This window comes from Perissodus microlepis, chromosome 17, assembly GCF_051167445.1.
Source record: "Perissodus microlepis isolate ML-2025 ecotype Zambia chromosome 17, ASM5116744v1, whole genome shotgun sequence".
NCBI lineage: Eukaryota > Metazoa > Chordata > Actinopteri > Cichliformes > Cichlidae > Perissodus > Perissodus microlepis.
In genome coordinates, this window is record NC_140477.1 from 4189664 (window position 1) to 4196734 (window position 7071).

A 7071-nucleotide genomic window follows, 5' to 3' on the forward strand; every position below is an offset into this window, starting at 1 on the left:
CAAAGAAAATATGGTGATTATGTGATAACAAGGAAATTAATACACAATGCTGAAAAAACAGCTAATTTAAAGCAAGCATTATTCTATAATATAAGGTTACATCAAGAATTCAACAATTCCCTGTACTGATATATATTCCTGTGGGAAACTGCTAGTGTTGCGTATCAAAGAATTTGGCAAAGGAACCCAAAAAGGAATTGGTTCACAAACAAGCTAAAAAGCAGAAACTTAAGACTTTAAATCTTGTGTTTCCTTGTTGAGCAGGTTCCACAAATTAGAAGTGCACAAATCCGTGGGGTTTTTTTTACATTTCCTAAACTGGAAACCAGTAATTTTGTCATTATTCATTCCTTCAGCAAAAAATAAGGTACTTATTGCCTTTCCTTTAGACAGCTAAAATAACAGCAATATGTCAACTCCATCCTTAATAGGTGAGATATTAAGTATTGCATTATGTACAAAGAGGGATGCCTACTTTTAGCAAACTTCACCAGTGTTGAAGGTCAATACACGACAAACAGAATAGAATGAAAAGTGAGCGCTGGTAACTGATGAGAGTGCATGAACCAGGATGTAGTTAATTATTTTTCATTGCTAGATCGGAGGGAAAGCACCACAGAATCACAGAGATGCCCATCAGATCTTGCATCAGATGACCTCAATAGGTCACGTAATTGGGTGAGGCAAGGTCCCACAGTGGTTTTAACCTGATACCTCTAGTGGTAATGACCCACACGTTTTTTCACACCTTGGGTCATGTGGACTTAAAGAAGTCTAGTCACTTTCTTATCCCAGCAGTTAGAATGTGAAAGGCACTGCACACTCTTAAAAGGTTGCCTGTGTTTTGCAGGGATGCAAAACTATTCAGTGGTAAATATATTTTTCTTTTAGTTACTTCCTGTTGTACTTAGTGAGTTAGTTAGAACTGCAGAAGTTGTTTGTTTTGGGTTTTTTTTTGAATGTGCACTCTTCTCCATTAAGTGCTTTAGCCAAGTTAGCATATGCACAGCATACTCATCACAGGTGGGACCAGGAACACTGACTAGCTTTGTTCCTTTGAAAATCAAACCTAAATCAAACACAGCCACTATGTATTAGACCTGTGCTTTAATGTAATGACAAGTCACAATGCCTCATCTGCACATGATCCTGGAACTTGGTAATCTGGATTTAAATGTATTCTTGATTGCTTATAATTGCTGTTAATAACACCTCTGCTGTTTGCAGGTACCCAGGCACTTGGCTTAAAAGGTTGTTCAAAATACTACGGTCTCTTTCCTGTTTTACTCTTATTGAAAATTCTTCACACAAAGACTGGGGATAGAGTTCTCTTCATTCTTTCTTTTTGTTCCTGTAATTCTATAACTTTACTTGAGCTAGCCTATCCATTCTAGTGCAAATACCATATACAGTGGTGTGAAAAAGTGTTTGCCCCCTTCCTGATTTCTATATTCTTTGCATGTTTGTCACACTTAAATGTTTCAGATCATCAAACAGAATTAAATAGTAGACAAAAATAATACAAGTAAGCACAAAATGTAGTTTGTAAATGAAGGTGTTTATTACTAAAAGGAGAAAGACCCGATAACTGACACAGCTGGTCTCAGTCAAGAAATCTCTTAAACACGACCTGCCTGACAAAGTGGAATAGATCAAAAGCTCCTCAAAAGCCAGACATCATGCTGCAATCCAAGGAAAATTCAGCAGCAAATGAGAAACAAAGTGATCAAATAAAGCACTGAATCTTAACGTGGCTGAGTGAATGTACGGAAACCAGCTTGGACTTTCCCACCAACTGAGTTCAGCGAAAGTGGGAAACAGCATCTCCAGTTCCATCTCCCTGTTCATCAGCTTCCCTCAGGGCTGTGTCCTGAGCCCACTGCTGTTCACGTTGCTGACTCGTGCATCACATCATCAGATGACATAACAGTGGGACAATAACAACCTGTCCTACAGAGAGGAGGTGAATTAATTGGTGGACTGGTGCAGTGTTATGAATCTGTTCCTGAATGTCGAGAAGACCAAGTCCTCACCATCAAACCTGAACTCTTCAAAACACAGCGCTACCTGTGTGAAAAAACAGTAATTTTTTCACATAGGGCCATATAGGTTTGATTTTTTTTTTCACTTTCATGATAAACACATTTATTTAGAAAATGCATTTTGTGTTTATTTGTGTTATCTTTGTCAAACACCTTTTTACTCTTTGCTGTTTGTATTTTTGATCTCACCAGTTAAACTTTTTAATTAAGACTTGGTCAAAGAAGGAAATTTCTCAATTATACTAAATACTAAATAAATAAATAAATACCCAGAGAAAAGATACTTTAAATCAGGACATGTGTCTCCATTTTCTGCTGCCACCTGAGGCTTGGCAATGTGACAGCCTATCGCGATTTGTCATCTGCATTTCTTGCTGCTGGAAGCAAACAGTGCACTGGTTAGATCAAATGGAAACACAGTGAAGAAACAGGAGAAGCAGAAGGAGTTGTAAATAATGAAAGGAAGGTGCACAACTCAGGGTACTCGTTTGTGCACATCTTAATCTAATATTTTCTCCTTAATAACCATTACCAAAACAAATCATTCTGGTATTTAAATAATAAGATTGATGGTGTTGAGTAGGGTTTGTTTTCATGGTTTCTTTGTCTCCATTCTTAAGTCATTATGACACGTTACAATGTGTAGGGTTTTGTCCATATAATATTAAATTGCTTAGCTAATTATAGGCCAATCTCCAACCTTCCTTTCATGTTAAAAATTATAGAAAGAGTAGTTGTCAAACAGATTGTCTGCAGAGAAATGCCTTATTTGAAGAGTTTCAGTCAGGTTTCAGAGCTCATCACTGTACAGATTTAGTGAAGGTTACAAATGATCTTCTTGTGGCCTCTGACAGTGGACTCATCTCTGTGCTTGTCCTGTTAGACCTCAGTGCACCTTTCAATGCTGTTGACCATTAAATTCTATTAGAATGGTTAGAGGATTACAGGTACTGCGCTGCAGTGGTTTGTATCATATCTATCTAATACAGAGGTTCCCAAAGTGTGGGGCCCACTGAGCCATTGCAGGGGGGGAGCAGTGCTTGGACACTGCTAGCATAATTGACAGGTTTTTGACGGGGGCTCCCACGCAAACGCAATGCAGGAGATGAAGCATCGCCAAATATGTTTCTAAACCAACTTCATTCTAAGCCAAAGACTAGAAAATATGGTGAAGCATATCTTCCCTTTGGCTTCACCTCATCAGAAGACATAGCATACATTTTCACTGCTATGCTGATGACACCCAACTCTATCTATCCATGAAGCCAGATAACACACACCAATTAGTTCAACTGCAGGAATGTCTTAAAGACACAAAGACCTGGATGGCCGCTAACTTTCTGCTTCTAAATTCAGATAAAACTGAGGTTAGTGTACTCGGCCCTGAAAATCTTAGAAATGTGGTATCTAAGCAGATTCTTACTCTGGATTGCATTACCTTGGCCTCCAGTAATAGTTTGAGGAACCTTGGAGTCATTTTCGACCAGGATATGTCCTTCAATGCACATATTAAACAAATATGTAAGACTGCTTTCTTCTATTTGCACAACATCTCAAAATTAGAAATATCCTGTCTCAGAGTGACGCTGAAAAACTAGTTCATGCTTTTAGTACTTCCTGTTGAATCCAGAATTCAAAATCCTGCTCTTCACATACAAGGTCTTAAATAATCAGGCCCCATCTTATCTTAATGACCTTGTAGTCCCATATCACCCTATTAGAGCACTTCGCTCTCACACTGCAGGCTTACTTGTTGTTCTTAGAGTATTTAAAAGTAGAATGGGAGGCAGAGCCTTCCGTTTTCAGGCCCCTCTTCTGTGGAACCAGCTTCCAGTTTGGATTTGGGAGACAGACACTATCTCTACTTTTAAGATGTGGCTTAAAACTTTCCGTTTTGCTAAAGCATATAGTTAGGGCTGGATCAGGTGACCCTGAATCCTCCCTTAGTTATGCTGCAATAGGTGTAGGCTGCTGGGGGATTCCCATGATGCATTGAGTATTTCTTCTTCAGTCACCTTTCTCACTCATCACGTAGACCTCTCTGCACTGAATCATATCTGTTATTAACCTCTGTCTCTCTTCCACAGCATGTCTTTTATCCTGTCTTCCTTCTCTCATCCCAACCAGTCGCAGCAGATGGCCCCGCCCCTCCCTGAGGCTGGTTCTGCCGGAGGTTTCTTCCTGTTAAAAGGGAGTTTTTCCTTCCCGATGTCGCCAAAGTGCTTGCTCATAGGGGGGTCATACGATTGTTGGGTTTTTCTCTGTATGTATTATTTTGGGGTCTACTGTTGTTGTGATTTGGTTCTGAATTCAAAATTGGTATTACTTATGGTGCTTCTTTTGAGTTTCCGATTAGTCATGCTAATTATTTTAACTTTCAGAGAAAATGTGCTCATTAAATATTCTTTCACTACAAGGTAATTGGTTAATTTGATATGATGTAGCCTAACTATTCTATAAAGTGGCATCATCTATGGCAGGGGTCAGCAAACTAATTCAGCTCTGAGATTAATTGAGCCTCAAGGCTCAATTAGCTGGGGACAAAAAGGTAAATTCCCTAAAAGACACATTTCTTGGTTTGTACTATGTAACTATTGTATATGCATGGAAACCCTGTCTCATTATTGATCTTCTTCTGTAATCGGTTCAATCACAGGTCATTTTCAGGCCATGTTAATTCTTCAGGGACACCTTTGTCCACATATTGAGCCTCTGAACTCATGAATGCTTTTACTGCTATGCCATTCTGCACACTGCAGCTATGTTTCATCAGTGGTGAAGGACAATTATAGGGTTTGAGTGTATGGAGAAGATAAACTGGTTGGTATGGGGTCACTGATAAACCTTTTTTTTTAGCTTCAAGCAGACAGATTATGACACATGTATTGCCAAAATAGATTAATTTAGATCAATCAAATAGTTTTTAAACAACAATCAACATTTAAAGTGAATCAGAAATTGTGCAAATGTAAACTGAGTTAGCATATTAGGTGATGTGCATCTCTGTAATGAGAAGGGGTGTGGTCTAATGACATCAACACCCTATATCAGGTGTGCATAATTATTAGGCAACGTCCTTTCCTTTGGCAAAATGGGTCAAAAGAAAGACTTGACAGGCTCAGAAAAGTCAAAAATAGTGAGATATCTTGCAGAGGATGCAGCAGTCTCAAAATTGCAAAGCTTCTGAAGCGTGATCATCGAACAATCAAGCGTTTCATTCAAAATAGTCAACAGGGTCGCAAGAAGCGTGTGGAAAAACCAAGGCGCAAAATAACTGCCCATGAACTGAGAAAAGTCAAGCGTGCAGCTGCCAAGATGCCACTTGCCACCAGTTTGGCCATATTTCAGAGCTGCAACATCACTGGAGTGCCCAAAAGCACAAGGTGTGCAATACTCAGAGACATGGCCAAGGTAAGAAAGGCTGAAAGACGACCACCACTGAACAAGACACACAAGCTGAAACGTCAAGACTGGGCCAAGAAATATCTCACGACTGGTTTTTCTAAGGTTTTATGGACTGATGAAATGAGAGTGAGTCTTGATGGGCCAGATGGATGGGCCCGTGGCTGGATTGGTAAAGGGCAGAGAGCTCCAGTCCGACTCAGACGCCAGCAAGGTGGAGGTGGAGTACTGGTTTGGGCTGGTATCATCAAAGATGAGCTTGTGGGGCCTTTTCGGGTTGAGGATGGAGTCAAGCTCAACTCCCAGTCCTACTGCCAGTTTCTGGAAGACACCTTCTTCAAGCAGTGGTACAGGAAGAAGTCTGCATCCTTCAAGAAAAACATGATTTTCATGCAGGACAATGCTCCATCACACGCGTCCAAGTACTCCACAGCGTGGCTGGCAAGAAAGGGTATAAAAGAAGAAAAACTAATGACATGGCCTCCTTGTTCACCTGATCTGAACCCCATTGAGAACCTGTGGTCCATCATCAAATGTGAGATTTACAAGGAGGGAAAACAGTACACCTCTCTGAACAGTGTCTGGGAGGCTGTGGTTACTGCTGCACGCAATGTTGATGGTGAACAGATCAAAACACTGACAGAATCCATGGATGGCAGGCTTTTGAGTGTCCTTGCAAAGAAAGGTGGCTATATTGGTCGCTGATTTGTTTTTGTTTTGTTTTTGAATGTCAGAAATGTATATTTGTGAATGTGGAGATGTTATATTGGTTTCACTGGTAAAAATAAATAATTGAAATGGGTATATATTTGTTTTTTGTTAAGTTGCCTAATAATTATGCACAGTAATAGTCACCTGCACACACAGATATCCCCCTAAAATAGCTAAAACTGAAAACAAACTAAAAACTACTTCCAAAAACATTCAGCTTTGATATTAATGAGTTTTTTGGGTTCATTGAGAACATGGTTGTTGTTCAATAATAAAATTATTCCTCAAAAATACAACTTGCCTAATAATTCTGCACTCCCTGTAGTTACAGAGTTGATTCATTAAAAAACAGCTGATCCTACTTAATTTCAAGAGCACTGAAATATACTCTGCTTGCTTTGTGGCGGTGTTAAAGCTAATCAGCAGTACAGATACTATAATCCATAAAAGTGGATAGCAGCTGACGTGTACAACATCACTGTACGACTGTCTGCGCTTGGAGTTCTTCCACCTGTAATACAAAGCTAATGCCAGTAGGGGGAAGCCGTTTTCCAGTTTTGCCAGAGGCAGTCTGTTGTAAGAGTAAAACGTGTTGAAAATGTTTAAAGCAACAACATTCCGGTTTTTATATCTTTTAGTTAACAAACGTTTTTCTCATTTTTATGATTTTATGCTTTAGCCCCACAAAAAAGTGTTTTTTCACGAGGCTTAAGCATCATCATCAAATGAAATTATACAGCAGACATTTACACATTTTTGATGTGTATTAACGAGCATATTAATCCGCCTGATTTGGTCAGTTAACAACAGCAGACCGCATATTCCCCATAAAAGATGGTGCTGATAAGTCTTCGCTCCACGCTTCCAAAACAACATTTCTTTGCGTCACGCCGACGCTGGTAGTGACGATGTGATC